We start from the raw sequence: 15,913 nt of genomic DNA on the forward strand, positions 1-15,913 counted from the left end.
CTCTCAAGTATTTGGAGCTGAGAGAAGTAAATATAAAAGTCACAGAAGAGGGATCCCTTTGCATACTCAATATCTATTTACTTTGTAAATAAAGAATAGGAGGCTAGAATTTAGACTTATGCCACTGGGTGCAGAATCTTCATTCCTTTGAGGAGTCCTAAAAAACCCCGGTTGCTCTTGAAATGCTGTCGTAGGATTTATCAGAGGTGCCACACAAGCCAACATATGTGAAACACAGATGTGCTTTAAATTTCTCAAAAACGAATTTCCTTATTCTAGCAAGTGTCAACAAAAAGGTTTCTGCAGGCTTATCTTGTGATACCACCTCCACCCCTTTAAGGAGCAGATTAAATTTCCTGAGATCATTCAGAGAGAGTACATGAAGTCACCCCCTTGATATGTGGTATGATTCCCCCTCACCATTCCTTTCCAGGCTTCAGGGGTACAGAGGAACCAAGAAGCTGGTGACAGGCTCCAAGTTGGTCTGTGTAACCCAAGATCACAACCTCTCTGTTGCTCCAAATGGGTGGAGAAATTGTCCAGCTCCTTTCAACATTCATCAAATATTTTTGAGCATCTACATGTTCCAGGCAGTGTGCTAGGAGCTGAGGACACAGAATGAACAATGCAGGCATGGCCCTATGCTCCTGTGAAGTGTATAGTCTAGCAGTACAGGCAGACTTGCAGTAAGAGATTGCCACAATGGGCTGTGATGTCATCTTGGTCCATCATTTCATGGACAGGCATCCCATGGGTAGGGTGCCATGGGATTTCATAGCTGAGGTTCTAACCTTTTCTTTCTTTCTCTTGAGAAAGAACCCTGGGAGTTCCAGGCACAAGACTGCATTTTCTCCAAAGACCTTTCACAGGACTGATTTTTTAACTATAGTAAGTTTGAGACCACTTCTACTGTTCAGGAAGTGGTTTTTGACAGAACATGCTAGGACTATATGGATACTAAAACCTGTCAGAGTGTCTCAAAAGCAAATGATATTTACTTGATGAGATTCCTTTCCAGACTTAGGTTTGTATTTCCTAAGATCTAGGAGTAAGAAGAATCCCATTTGCATGGGTTTAAGAAGTATTTAGATATAGAAAGGCCCTTGACTTGACTGGTGCTATATCCTTTATTTCCAAAGCAATAACCCACAGAAAAGTGTTTTATTATCTCTGGCCTCATTCATTCATAAAATATAACATTTTTATGGCAAACATGAATGATTCCAGCAGTTGTGTACAGAACTTAAAAATCGTCTTCATCCATTATCATTTTGGGGGAAAAAAATGGATAAAGAATCGGGTGAAAAATAGAAATAGTCATGGAAAGTACTTGTTTAATATTTAGATACTTTTATATTAAGTTATTTTGTTTTCAAATATTTGGCTAAATATTGATTACTGAAATGTTGACAGGTTTGCCATATACAATCTTAGAATCCCTTTTTTCAATTTTATTGAGATATAATTGATGTACAGCACTGTATACATTTAAGGTATACAGCATAATGATTTGACTTATAATGAATCTTATTCTTTTTGGCTTTTAGAGTAAACTATGTCTTCTAGTTTTAAAAAGGTTCACATTAAAGCAAAAAGCATGTTGTGTAACTTGATGGGCTCCCTGGACAGCCTCTGAGACCCCATTGAGCTTCCAATTTTTTATGATGCCCTGGATTATAAGAGTGTTTTATTGGTCTCAAAAAATATGAAATCCAAATACCTGTAGAAACATTAAGTTCTTCACTGTGTAAAATCGTCATTAATTGTTTCTCTTCATTAAGCCCAGCTTTGACAAACATTTACCTGCTGGAGTTCCATCCTTCCCTGGGCCTGGCTTTGCACATCCCCAGAGCCCTTGAGCACCTCCTCAGGGAGGCCTGCCACACCTGCAGGCCCACATCAGCCAGTGCCCTCACCTTGCTAGAGAGACACATGCTGCAGCTGGCCCTGGATGTGTGGCTCACTCCAGCCAAGCCCAAGTCCTGGTACGGCGCACAGCTCCAGAAAGACGTAGGTTCTCTGAAAGGGGTAGGTGGGTCCTTGGCAAAGAGAATGTTTCCTCCCAGATGTTACTACTTAGCTTTGTTTTTATGTTTGGCTCTATTCCCCTCTATCTGGCCAGGGACAGATCATAGTCCTAGGGCTTGACAACATTTTTATTTCTATTTTTTTTTCATTTTTGAAAAAGTTTCTAGTTTTCATTTTCAAAGTTTCTAGTTTATCAGGATGCTGCTACAGTTATAATTTAAAGGGAGATGTACTAGATATGGGGAAAATATTTTCTGGTTTATTATTTATATTTTTAAAATATCTTTTTAATTAAATTTTTTTCTTTCTAAGATTCTTCCTAAAATGTACTCTTTTGTCCTGAGCTGAGATCTGGTAGAGGAGAGACAGCACTGAGTGAGGAGTCAGTGACTTGGACTCAAGTTCAGTCCTGCATTAACTTGCTGTGTGACTCTGAGCCTTACTTTCCTATTTTTTAACATTATGTTTGTGTATTTGAGGGGAGGAGGGTAGAAGTGAGCTCAATGATCACTAAAGCCCCTTCCAGCTCTAACGCTCTGTGGTTCAAACTGTGGCCCAGTGCCTTACATGGTGTATGTAATTGGATTTTAATTTTTTTCTTTTTCTATTAAGGCTATCACAGTTGAGCCTGGGTTTCTAATTTGACCTTACTTGCTATTAAGATGAAGGAACTTTCAGGCTTCCCTGGTGGCGCAGTGGTTGCGAGTCCGCCTGCCAATGCAGGGGACACGGGTTCGTGCCCCGGTCCGGGAAAATCCCACATGCTGCAGAGCGGCTGGGCCCGTGAACCATGGCCACTGAGCCTGCGCGTCTGGAGCCCCGCAGCGGGAGAGGCCACAACAGTGAGAGGCCCACGTACTGCTAAAAAAAAAAAAAAAAGATGAAGGAACTTTCAAGGACCCCAGCTGCCAAAAATATTTGTTCCACAGGTCTGCCTCAGCCTCCTATCTCCTCCTGCCCAAACTAAAGTTTTATTTTCTTTTAAATTAATGTTGAGTTGATCAAAAGTAAAATTTAGAATTGTAGCAAAAGAGGAAAACAGAAAATTACTCTAAATATAACAATTCAAATGCATTTGTAATCATTATTTTTCTGAATTCAAGTATTCTTCATATACATGTTTTACATAGTTCTTTCTAATCATATCCTTCATACACTATCTCCTGTTTTTCTCAGTTAACATCATATTATATATTCTTCTGTATTGCTAATAGTCTTTATACTCACTCACCTTTACGACCACATAATTCCCTTAAGTGGTGAATCATAACTTATCCAACCATCAATGGGCATTCAAGTAGTTTCCAATTTTTCATTATTATTAAAAGTGCTATAAGGTACATCTCCATGCTCACAGATTTTTCCGTATTTTGAATCAATTCCTTTGGATAGATCCCAGCAGTGGATTTGCTGAAGCAAAGTTTAAGTCTTTTGATTTATGCTGGCAGATCACTTTCCAGAAGAGTCATGCCACTGATAGTGTATAAGAGTACCAGTTCTGCTATACCCTACAATGTTAGTTATAAGCATGTAATGTCTGTGCTAATGTATACATATTATATATAAAGGTGGCATTACACTGCTGATTTTCTTTCCTTGCTATTTGTTGAGATTAAATATTCTTCCAAATGTCTTGTTACTAATTTTATTTTTTATGAATTTTCTGTTCTTTCCCTTAGTTTATTTATCTCTTGGAATCCTAATGTCATTCCTATCCACTTACATGGACTCTTCTTTAAAAAAAAAAAACAAACTTTAACCCGTTTGTCCATCATATTTTCTGCAAATATTTTCCCCAATTTGTCTTTTTATTTTTTAACAGAAACTTATTTTCATGTAGTCAAATCTATTTGTCTTTTCTTTTGCAATTTCTTGTATCCTCCTAAATCCAGAAAGCAAAAATTCCTCCAGATGTTTCATATTTTATCTTATTTTATTGTAACTTCTTAAGGTTTTATCTTATTTCAAAAATATTTAACTCCTTTGAGTGTTCCACCTGGAGTGTGTGTGCATGTATGTGTGTGTATATGAGTGTGTGTGTGGTGTAAGGTATGGCTCAAAATAGAATTTTTCCCCAAATTACCAGCCATGTATCCTACTACCATTTATTGAGGATTATTTTCACATTGTATTATGGTAACAGATCTTTTTTCAAATGTATTTTTAGTCCTCTTATAAATCGTAGTGAATATATGGTGTACCTATCCAGTCTCTCATTGATCCCACACTTTATTTTATTTTATTTCATATTTTTGACCGCACTGCATGACTTGCAGGATCTTAGTTCCCCGACCAGGGATTGAACCCAGGCCCTTGGCAGTGAAAGTGCCAAGTCCTAACCACTGGACCACCAGGGAATTCCCCACACAACTTTAATTGTTATTATTTTTGAAATGTGTTCAAATTGGGACCTAGAAATGATGAATATTCAGATTAATCTTTTGTATTGGGACAGAAAATGGGGCAGGTATTGCCCTCAGAAGACAAGCAGGAAATTAGTTTAATAAATCTCTTTATCACTTTGGAAGACTTCAATTGTCTAGAAATTGCATCTCTGAGTAGGCAAGGACTTTGGTAAATAAGTGGATCTACCCTTGGGAAGCCAAACCAGGAAAGGCAAACTAGGGGGTCTCCAAACTGGGTCCTTGCTGGGAGTGGTATATTAGAGGGTAGCAAAAATGCCAGAGCAGAGGAGGTGAGCAAGGCAGAAGGACATTAAAAGAGCAATGTGGTTATTTCACCAATCACCCAGGGCTGACTGAGTGGAGGAGCACTGCAGAGGCAGTTTGGTATACTGTAAAACTACAGCTTGGGGGCTTCCCTGGTGGCGCAGTGGTTGAGAGTCCGCCTGCCGATGCAGGGGACACAGGTTCGTGCCCCGGTCCGGGAAGATCCCACATGCCGCAGAGCGGCTGGGCCCGTGAACCATGCATGGCCGCTGAGCCTTCGCGTCCGGAGACTGTGCTCCGCAACGGGAGAGGCCACAACAGTGAGAGGCCCGCGTACCGCAAAAAAAAAAAGAAAAAAAGTACAGCTTGAAACTAGGAAACCTAAGTTTATTCTTGGTACTGTTGTATGACCTTAGAAAATTTCAGTGTTGCTTCAGACCCCTCACTGGTAAAATGGAAATAATAGTATCTGTGATGCCTAAATCATAGGTATCTTGTGAAAATAAAAATGAGTTAATATATGTGAAAATACTTGAAATTTTTAAAACTTCAATTAGAGTTTATAAGAAATTATTAATATTATTATTATTGGCCACTAAAATACTTGAAATATATCAGATACTTCTATTTCTATTTAGGTCATCTTTATCATTTCTCTCTTTATTTTGGCTTAAAACATTTATGATAATGGTAATAGCAAATACTCTGTACCAAGCACTTTTGCATATATTAACTCACTTAACCCTCTCAACAACCCTATGATACAGTTTTGATCTATCAGTTCCTATTAGGTGCTGTTATTATCCTTATCCCCACTTTGCAGATGAGGAAACTGAGAGACAGCTAAATTGAATAAGTTGCCGCAAATCTCACAGCTTATAAGTGTCAGAGCTAGGACTTGAGCCCAGGAACTCTGGATCCAAAGTCTATGCTGCCGATGTATTTTTCTTAATATGTCAAATTTCTGTGTGTGTGTGTGTGTTTTAAAAAGTATTCTGTTTTCTTTCAGCTGTTTTCAGCTAAAGTGATGGGCGATCCCTTCCTCGTGGGGGAGATAGGCCTGCTTGCATTCAAGTCTGCAGCAGACGTAGGACAGAACCAAGGCCAAGATTCTCATATGCTGCTCCTACAGACATTTTCCAAACTTTTGGAACTCTTGACCCTCTGGCATAGGCTGATAGAGATGAGTCTGGGGAGTGTACACTTAGCACGGTCAGTAGGGGGACTGAGGATCCAGATGGAGGATAACAGACTACGGGTCCCCCTACCTGCAAGCCTTGCCCCATCTGTGCCCCAAGAGTAGCCAGAGTGAGCTTTCTAAATGGCTGAAATGATGACCTCCCTTTCTCCCTCCCTCCATTGTTTATCCTCTCACTCAGGCCTCCCCACATGCCTCTCTGACCACTCAGCTAGGCTGGGTTCTCCTCCAAGCACCCGGGCTTCCTCTTCATTCAGCCATTGCCTTTTAATTAGATGCTTAATATTGGTTTGTTGGTTTTCCTGCTAGTGTAAGCTCCCTAGTATCCTATCAGGGGTATGAAGCCTGACCCTCACTGGGCACTCAGTGAATACTGATTGTATTTGCTCTCAAATATAATGAAGTTGAATAGCAGAGCAGAAGCAATGGAGGGCCTAAAGAAAGGAAAGAATGAGTCAGTGACAGCATCCAGGTCTGGCAGAGGTATGGAAGGTTCAGCAGGCAGGGGGAGAGAACACTTAGTGAGTTAGGTTTTAGGTATGAGCGTGAGATGATGGTAAGACATTTAAGTGAACATGTTCCCCAAACTGCAAAAACATGGAACTTGAAGATTTGTTGCAAACGTGTATGAGTTCTTTTGTGTTCTGTCCCCATGAGAGGCCCTGAAGATGCAAAGAGTCCAATCATCAACCATCAACCACTGTCTAGGGCCTGGTGTGGCCAGGGTCTGTACTGGGGACTTTACATGTACTAGTTCATGTACTCCTCAGAATATTCTTTTGATATGATAGCTTTATGATGTCCTTATGATATATTATGATATGATAGCTTACAAACATGTTACCAGCAGGAAGGTAGAGGCTCAGAAAAATTAAGTAATTTGCCTAAGATCAAATAACTAGAAAGTAGTAGAAGCAGAATTCAAACCATGAGCCCAGATATTATTAACTGCTATGATACTACCTCCTCATAATTTCTGATCCTTGTTCTCAGGGAGTTCACAATGTAAAAGTTCCCCCTAATAAAGTTTAGTATGATATTTTAGTCATATGAACAAAATACTATGGGAGCACAGGAAATAGTGTATTTCACTCTTTCTAAGTGAATCAGAGAAAGTTCCATAGAAAAGGGCCTAGGGATGATTGTGTAACTCCAAAATTCATATGTTCAAGCTCTAACCCCTAGTACCCCAGAATATGACCTTATTTGGAGATAGGATCTTTACAGAGGTAGTCAAGTTAAAATGAAGTTATCAGAGTAGGCTCTTATCTAATATAACTGGTGTCCTTATAAGAAGAGGTAGTTTGGACACAGACATACCCAGAAGGAATACTGTGTGAAACCACAAGGACAAGATAGCCATCTATTAGCCGAGAAAGGCCTAGAACAGCTCCTTCACTCAAAACCCTCAGAAGGAACCAACCCTGCAACACTGATCTTGGACTTCTGTCCTCCAGAACTGAGACAAATTTCTGTTGTTTAAGCCCCCCAGTTTATGGTACTGTTTCACAGCAGCCTAGCAAACTAATACAGGTGCCATTTGAACGCAGCCTTAATGTACCAAATTCTCAAGATGAAGATGTGTGTTAGAATGGGGGTAAGAGAGGAAGGGAAGGCATTCTAGACACAGAAGCCTGAAATGCCAGAGCAACATCTGAATGGATCCTGGCTGCAAGCCATGGACACGTGAGAGTAGAGCTCAGAATTGAAGCAGGACAGAGATGGGGGTCACAGGTTCTTACACAAGGGGGTGATGGTTAGGGCCTGGAGTTGGATGACAGACTCCCTAAGGAGGGCATGGAGAAGGTGAGAAGAGGATTAGGTTTAGAACACCAGGAAACAGGTGTTGAAAATAAAGAGGAGAAGCCGGAATGTAGCAGCAGCAATGGTGGCGGGACGGGGGCAGCAGTGCTTGGCTGCTCAGCCAGTGCCCTGGCATGGGGTGGGTGCAGCTCTTTGTGGTCCGCCAGAGCCACAACCGTGTCATCAACAGCCCGGGGGAACGTCTAGCAGGGGCTGTGCACATGCGACTGGCGCCACTGCCCTTCCGAGCCATCCGGGTGACCCACGTGGGGTCCTGCAGTGTCTCCAACAAGGTCAGTGACATGGCATGGGTGGTAGAGGAGGGCTACTTCAACAACCAAAAAGAGGAGAAGCCAGTGAAGACTGAGAGAGAGTAGTCAAGAGGCAGAAGCATGGAGATCCTGGATCCAGGAGAACAAAAATGTTCCTCAAGGAGGAGACAGGCCAACCATGAGGAGCTCTGAGAAAAAATGGTGAACCTCCTATTGAGGGCAATATTGGTGACCTCAGGAGGGCTCTGAAGATAGAAGCCAACTTGTAGGAAATGAGAGTTGAGGAAGTGCCCAAGCATATCTCCTCCGACCTTAACTACTGTCTTTAACTGTCAGAGCTTAGGGCAGACTCAAAACCCTTGTGACTCATTCACTTCACACCGGACTTGGCTTACTTTTGTTTTGACTTTTGTTTTTGTGCTTATTCAGATGGTTTGGTTTTCTTACCACTTACTTTCCTTTTAGGGGAAAATAATAGCAAATGTTCTTGGCTTTTTTTTTTTTCCCTTTTAGTCTTATAAGGACTTGGCATGTGAGATGGGTTTTGAAGAGTTCCATTTGTATCTGAGGCCTGTTCACTTTGAATTTGCATCACACGAAGACAAGGTGGTCCATCCACCTCCTGTCTTTATGATCGCTCTGCTGGAGGACAGTGACCACATAGATAGGTGAGCCTAGAGAGGGTCAAAGTAAAAATAATGTAACAGTAGAATGAGTGGCCAGTAAAAACTAATTTCTATCACCGCTGGCCATGCAAATGCAATTGCATTCTAAATTCTCTCCCTTATACTCTATCTGCCATGATGTCAATGTTTTTCTTTTCCTTTCTTTCTTTTTTTATTTTTTATACAACAGGTTTTTATTAGTTATCTGTTTTACACATATTAGTTTATATATGTCAATCCCAATCTCCCAATTCATCCCACCACCACCACCACCCCTGCCACTTTTCCCCCTTGGTGTCCATACATTTGTTTTCTACATCTGTGTCTCTATTTCTGCCCTGCAAACCGGTTCATCTGTACCATTTTTCTAGGTTCCACATATATGCGTTAATATACGATATTTGTTTTTCTCTGACTTACTTCACTCTGTATGATAGTCTCTAGATCTATCCATGTCTCTACAAATGACTCAATTTCGTTCCTTTTTATGGCTGAGTAATATTCCTTTGTATATATGTACCACATCTTCTTTATCCATTCATCTGTCGATGGGCATTTAGATTGCTTCCATGACCTGGCTATTGTAAATAGTGCTGCAGTGAATATTGGGGTGCATGTATCTTTTTGAATTATGGTTTTCTCAGGGTATATGCCCAGCAGTGGGATTGCTGGGTCATATGGTAATTCTATTTTTAGTTCTTTAAGGAACCTCCATACTGTTCTCCATAGTGGCTGTATCAATTTACATTCCCACCAACAGTGCAAGAGGGTTCCCTTTTCTCCACACCCTCTTCAGCATTTGTTGTCTGTAGATTTTCTGATGATGCCCATTCTTACCGGTGTGAGGTGATACCTCATTGCAGTTTTGATTTGCATTTCTCTGTCACTCAGATGGACTTCTTTGCTTCTATATGTGTATGTGCAGGTTTGTATTTGTGTGTGTATGTTTTAAACACTAATCCAATCTTGGCAGTTTTACAAAAGCCTACCTTTGAGCATATATTTGCTAGTTAATCAGAGCCTACTCATCCTTTTCTGATAACTAGGGAAACCTGATGCTGTCCAGATACAGAGCAATTAGGCCTGGAGCCTGCCTTCATGGGATGAAACACTGCTTATGGACAGACCAAATTCAGGCTTGTGGCTGAGGAGCAAGGATCTCAACATATCCAGCAGTTTGATCCATACATTTACATGTTGAGTAAGTGGTGATCCCCACCCTCAACTTCACCTTTCTGTTATGAGAGAAATTCCTAATTACTTTCACATTTCTTCCTTTAGCTCTTGTTCCATCCGGGAGTGGAAAATATGCAAGTGACCCTTGCATGCCAAGCTACTCAGAAAAATGCTTTAATGGTGGCTGTCCAGCAGGCGTCCTTCTATCACACTCCCTGAGGGGCCCGTCATGCTGATGTCAAGGTCAGCCTGTAAGATAGAGAAGCCTGAGGCGTGCTACGACTACCACCAGCTACTGTCAGGCTGCCCCATTGTTTCCTCCCTCCCCCTTTCCCTCCCTCCTCCTTCCTCCACTCCTTCCTCCTTTCCTTCTTCCCATCCTCCCTTTTTCCCTCCTTGTCTTTCTCCCTTTTTTGACCATTTTTTCCCTATCTTTTTACCTTCTTTCCTTCCCTCTTCCCCTCCCTTCCTTCTTTCCTAATACAAACTGACATATGATCAAATTCTTACTGGGTCTCTTAATTTTCAGTGGTTTGCTGATAATTTTTCCATTGTATGTGACTCTATAATATTGACAAGCTAGAATCAACCAGCAGAAAATATCCTGTTCCTCCACCCCTACCCTTTGTGGATAAATGATTCCATTGTTTTCTGTTTTATCCTTCCTGTATTTCTTTTTGCAAAAGTAACCAGATACATTTGCCCTTCTTTTTTTCACAAAAGGTAACACAAAATATATTCTCTTTCTTTTCTGAATTTTTTAGTTGTTATTGATACAATTCACATAACATAAAATTCACTCCTTTAACGTATAATTCACAAGACCATGCAATCATCACCACTATCTAATTCCAGAACATTTTCCTCATTCTCAAAAGAAACCCTGTACCCATTAGCAGTCAATCCCCATTCCCCACTTTCCTCAGCTCCTAGCAACCAGGAATCCACTTTCTGTCTCTACAGATTTGCCTATTCTGGACATTTCATACAAATAGAATCATACAATATATGGCCTTTTATGTCTGAATTTTTTCACTTAGCATAGTGTCTTCAAGCTTCATCCATGTCGTAGCATGTACCAGTACTTCGTTTTTGTTTTGTTTCGTTTTTTACTGATGAATAGTATTTTATTATATGTATATACCACGTTTTACTTATCCATTCATCAGTTGACAGACATTGGGTTGTTTTTACTTTTTAACTATTATGAATAATGCTGCCATGAACATTTATGTACAAGTTTTTGTAAGGACATATGTATGTTTTGAGTTTTGCTAACACTTTTTATTATCTCTCTTTTTTATTTTAGCCATCTAGTGAGGGTGAAATGATATCTCACTGTGGCTGTGATTTGTATTTTTCTAATTACTTATGACATTGAGCATCTTTTCATGTGCTTATTGGCTATTTGTATATCTTTGTTAAAGACATGTCAATTCAAATCCTTTGCCCTTTTATAAAATTGGATTTTTTTTTATTATTGAGTTATAAGAGTTCTTTACGTATTCTGAATACAAGTTCTTTATCAAGTATATGATTTGAAAATATTTTCTTCCATTCTGAGGATCATCTTCTTACTTCCTTGATGGTGTTCTTTGAAACAAAAGTTTTTCATTTTGATGAGTCCAATTTACCTATTCTTCTTGTATTTTCTCCATTCTGTTTCCAAGATTTTGAATCATCTTTACTATCATTACTCTGAATTCTTTTTCAGGTAGACTGCCTATTTCCTGTTCATTTGTTTGGTCTGGTGGGTTTTTACCTTGCTCCTTCATCTGCTGCATATTTCTCTGTCTTCTCATTTTGTTTAACTTAACGTGTGTTTGGGGTTTCCTTTTCGCAGGCTGCAAGTTCGTAGTTCCCATTGTTTTTGGTGTTTGCCCCCAGTGGGTGAGGTTGGTTCAGTGGCTTGTGTAGGTTTCCTGGTGGAGGGGACTGGTGCCCGTGTTCTGGTGGGTAGGGCTGGATCTTGCCTTTCTGGTGGGCAGGACCGTGTCCAGCACTGTGTTTTGGGGGTGTCTGTGAACTTAGTATGATTTTAGGCAGCCTCTCTGCTAATGGGTGGGATTGTGTTCCTGTCTTGCTAGTTGTTTGGCATGGGGTGTCCAGCACTGGAACTTGCTGGCTGTTGGGTGGAGCTGGGTCTTACCATTGAGATGGAGATCTCTGGGAGAGCTCTTGCCAATTGATATTACGTGGGGCCAGGAGGGCTCTGGTGGTCCAGTGTCCTGAACTTGGCTATCCCACCTCGGAGGCTCAGGCCTGACACCAGGCCTGGTGTCAGGCCTGATCCTGTCAGCTGCACAGCCAGGTACGTGGGGATTTTCTTGCCTTTTGGGAAGTCTGAGGTCTTCTGCCAGTGTTCAGTAGGTGTTCTGTAGGAGTTGTTCCACATGTAGTTGTATTATTGATGTATATGTGGGGAGGAAGGTGATCTCTATGTCTTACTCGTCAGCCATCTTGAAGGTCCCCCTGAAATAGGAGACTCCACTAAAGACACCAACCTCCACAAGAGCTAGAGGTGCAGAGGCATTTTTTTCAGAGGGTTTGCAGCTTGCTGGAATGGCAGAAAGGGAGAAAAAGAGAAGATCCTCTAGGGCAAGGGAGGAGAAGTAAGACCCACAACTGCAACCGCCATCGCTTTCGGGACTGGGCCCAATTTACCAATTCTTCTTTTGTCACTTACTCTTTTGGTGTTACATCTAAGAAACCATTGCTTAATCCAAAGTCAGGAAGATTTACTCCTATGTTTTCTTCTAAAAGTTTTGTAGTTTTAGCTCTTATATTCAGGTCAATGATTCATTTATGGTTAATTTTTATATGTAGTGTGAGATAGGGGGTCTAACTTCATTCTTTTTTTTTTTTTTGCAGTACACGGGCCTCTCACTGTTGTGGCCTCTCCCGTTGCAGAGCACAGGCTCCGGACGCGCAGGCTCAGTGGCCATGGCTCACGGGCCCAATTGCTCCATGGCATGTGGGATCTTCGCGGACCAGGGCACGAACCCGTGTCCCCTGCATCGGCAGGCAGACTCTCAACCACTGCGCCACCAGGGAAGCCCCAACTTCATTCTTTTGAGTGTACTTATCCAGCTGTCGCAGTATCATTTGTTGAAAAGACTCATTTTTCCCCATTGAATTGTCCTGGCACCCTTGGCAAAAATCAGTTGACCGTAAATGTAAGAGTGTATTTCTGGACCCTTAATTCCTTTTTTTTTTTTAAAGAATTTTTACTCCAAAGATAAAAAAGTAATAAAGAGGCAGAGAATCACATAGTTATGCACTAATTAGATTAGGCATATTGATAATATTCCTTTGAAGTTGTAGATGGCAAATTTTTCCCTTTTACTTTCTTTTTTTAAATTACATTATGATTTTATTAGTATTAAATATAACAAAAATTAAAACATAAAGTTATCACATACAGTGCTAAATTAACATTTAAATACAACATATAAAAAATCACAAAATAAGAAATGAAAAAACAAAAACCAGGTAAGATTTATTTACACAACAGTGTAAAGCAACTATACTCCAATTTAAAAAAAAAAGATTTATTTAACGTGGTAGGTGTGCTTGCCTGTTCATAAGTTCATGCCAGTCTGGAACACAGGAGGATAATGCTACTTGCATATCTGCTGCACCATTTAATCCATTCCTTTCCTTTGTTTTTTCTGGATTAAGACTGAAAACCCTAGCTCACACAAACTAGTTGTTGTGAATGGTAATAAGAGCAGGATACTCTTTCGACTTATCAAAGGAAAGTCTTCCTTTATCTTAATCCAAAATGTGATAAACTTAATGTTTCATAATCATTCTTCAATGTATATGAAGAACTGAGCTATAATAATTCATTTTCTTCTTCAGGCACCAAGTTGAACTCAATTATTGATTCTGGGTTTCAAAAAGCGAATGGATCTTTTACCCAACAATTTTGCCTTAATGTTTCAAATTTCTCTTCTGGGAATAAATGGTTAAAAGTTTGACATAGAGAAGTGAGATGCAACAATACCTCTAGTATTATTTCTTCCAAAATGTTTTCATTAATAACATTCTCTTTGATGTGATTCAAAATCCTTGGAAACATGTAGTAGCTAGGATGGTTGCTTTTTTTTTTTTTTAACATCTTTATTGGAGTATAATTGCTTTACAATGGTGTGTTAGTTTCTGCTTTATAACAAAGTGGATCCGCTATACATATATATATATCCCCATATCTCCTCCCTCTCGCGTCTCCCTCTCACCCTCCCTATCCCAACCCTCTAGGTGGTCACAAAGCACCGAGCTGCTCTCCCTGTGCTATATGGCTGCTTCCCACTACTATCTATTTTAAATTTGGTAGTATATGTAAGTCCATGCCACTCTCTCACTTCGTCCCAGCTTACCCTTCCCCCTCCCTGTGTCCTCAAGTCAATTCTCTATATTTGTTTTTCTCTTTCTGACTTATTTCACTCTGTATGAGAGACTCTAGATCTATCCACCTCACTACAAATAACTCAATTTCGTTTCTTTCTATGGCTGAGTAATATTCCATTGTATATATGTGTCACATCTTCTTTATCCGTTCATCTGTCGATGGACACTTAGGTTGCTTCCATGTCCTGGCTATTGTAAATAGAGCTGCAATGAACATTGTGGTACATGACCCTTTTTGAATTATGGTTTTCTCAGGGTATATGCCCAGTAGTGGGATTGCTGGGTCATATGATAGTTCTAATTTTAGTTTTTTAAGGAACCTCCATACTGTTCTCCATAGTGGCTGTATCAATTTACGTTCCCGCCAACAGTGCAGGAGGGTTCCCTTTTCTCCACACCCTCTCCAGCATTTATTGTTTGTAGATTTTTTGATGATGGCCATTCTGACTGGTGTGAGGTGATACCTCATTGTAGTTTTGATTTGCATTTCTCTAATGATTAGTGATGTTGCGCATCCTTTCATGTGTGTGTTGGCAATCTGTATATCTTCTTTGCAGAAATGTCTATTTAGGTCTTCTGCCCATTTTCTGACTGGATTGTTTGTTTTTTTGATATTGAGCTGCATGAGGTACTTGTAAATTTTGGAGATTAATCCTTTGTCAGCTGCTTCATTTGCAAATATTTTCTCCCATTCTGAGGGTTGTCTTTTCGTCTTGCTTATGGTTTCCTTTGCTGTGCAAAAGCTTTGAAGTTTCATTAGGTCCCATTTGTTTATTTTTGTTTTTATTTCCATTTCTCTAGGAGGTGGGTCAAAAAGGATCTTGCTGTGATTTATGTCATAGAGTGTTCTGCCTATCTTTTCTTCTAAGAGTTTTACAGTGTCTGGCCTTACATTTAGGTCTTTAATCCATTTTGAGTTTATTTTTGTGTATGGTGTTAGGGAGTGTTCTAATTTCTTTCTTTTACATTTAGCTGTCCAGTTTTCCCAGCACCACTTATTGAAGAGGCTGTCTTTTCTCCATTGTATATTCTTGCCTCCTTTATCAAAAATAAGGTGACCATATGTGTGTGGGTTTATCTCTGGGCTTTCTATCCTGTTCCATTGATCTATATTTCTGTTTTTGTGCCAGTCCCATACTGTCTTGATTACTGTAGCTTTGTAGTATAGTTTGAAGTCAAGGAGCCTGATTCCTCAGCTCTCTTTTTCTTTCTCAAGATTGCTTTGGCTATTTGGGGTCTTTTGTGTTTCCATACAAATTGTGAAATATTTTGTTCTAGTTCTGTGAAAAATTCTATTGGTAGTTTCATAGGGATTGCATTGAATCTGTAGATTGCTTTGGGTAGTATAGTCATTTTCACAATGTTGATTCTTCCAATCCAGGAAGATGGTATATCTCTCCATCTGTCTGTATCATCTTTAATTTCTTTCATCAGTGTCTTATAGTGTTCTGCCTGCAGGTCTTTTGTCTCCTTAGGTAGGTTTATTCCTAGGTATTTTATTCTTTTTGTTGCAATGCTAAATGGGAGTGTTTCCTTAATTTCAGATTTTTCATCATTAGTGTATAGGAATGCAAGAGATTTCTGTGCATTAATTTTGTATCCTGCTACTTTACCAAATTCATTGATTAGTTCTAGTAGTTTTCTGGAAGCGTCTTTAGGATCCTCTATGTATAGTATCGTGTCATCTGC

The 15,913-nt window shown here is 40.0% G+C and overlaps 1 protein-coding gene and 1 non-coding gene across 2 annotated transcripts in view; one reads left to right on the plus strand and one right to left on the minus strand.

Moving 5' to 3' along the window:
* Positions 1–15,913, plus strand: part of LOC101321152 (uncharacterized) — a 91,125-nt gene that overhangs the window by 6,668 nt on the left and 68,544 nt on the right. Inside the window, exons 2-4 of the mRNA XM_073789490.1 lie at positions 434–8,638; positions 9,682–9,836; positions 9,917–10,054. The gene's annotated coding sequence lies outside the window, so the exon portion shown is untranslated. The remainder of the gene's footprint in view (positions 1–433; positions 8,639–9,681; positions 9,837–9,916; positions 10,055–15,913) is intronic.
* Positions 4,313–4,385, minus strand: TRNAE-UUC (transfer RNA glutamic acid (anticodon UUC)). Its single transcript has one exon. It is a non-coding gene; the product is annotated as a tRNA-Glu (tRNA).

The sequence above is a fragment of the Tursiops truncatus genome, chromosome 12 (assembly GCF_011762595.2).
Source record: "Tursiops truncatus isolate mTurTru1 chromosome 12, mTurTru1.mat.Y, whole genome shotgun sequence".
Classification (NCBI taxonomy): domain Eukaryota; kingdom Metazoa; phylum Chordata; class Mammalia; order Artiodactyla; family Delphinidae; genus Tursiops; species Tursiops truncatus.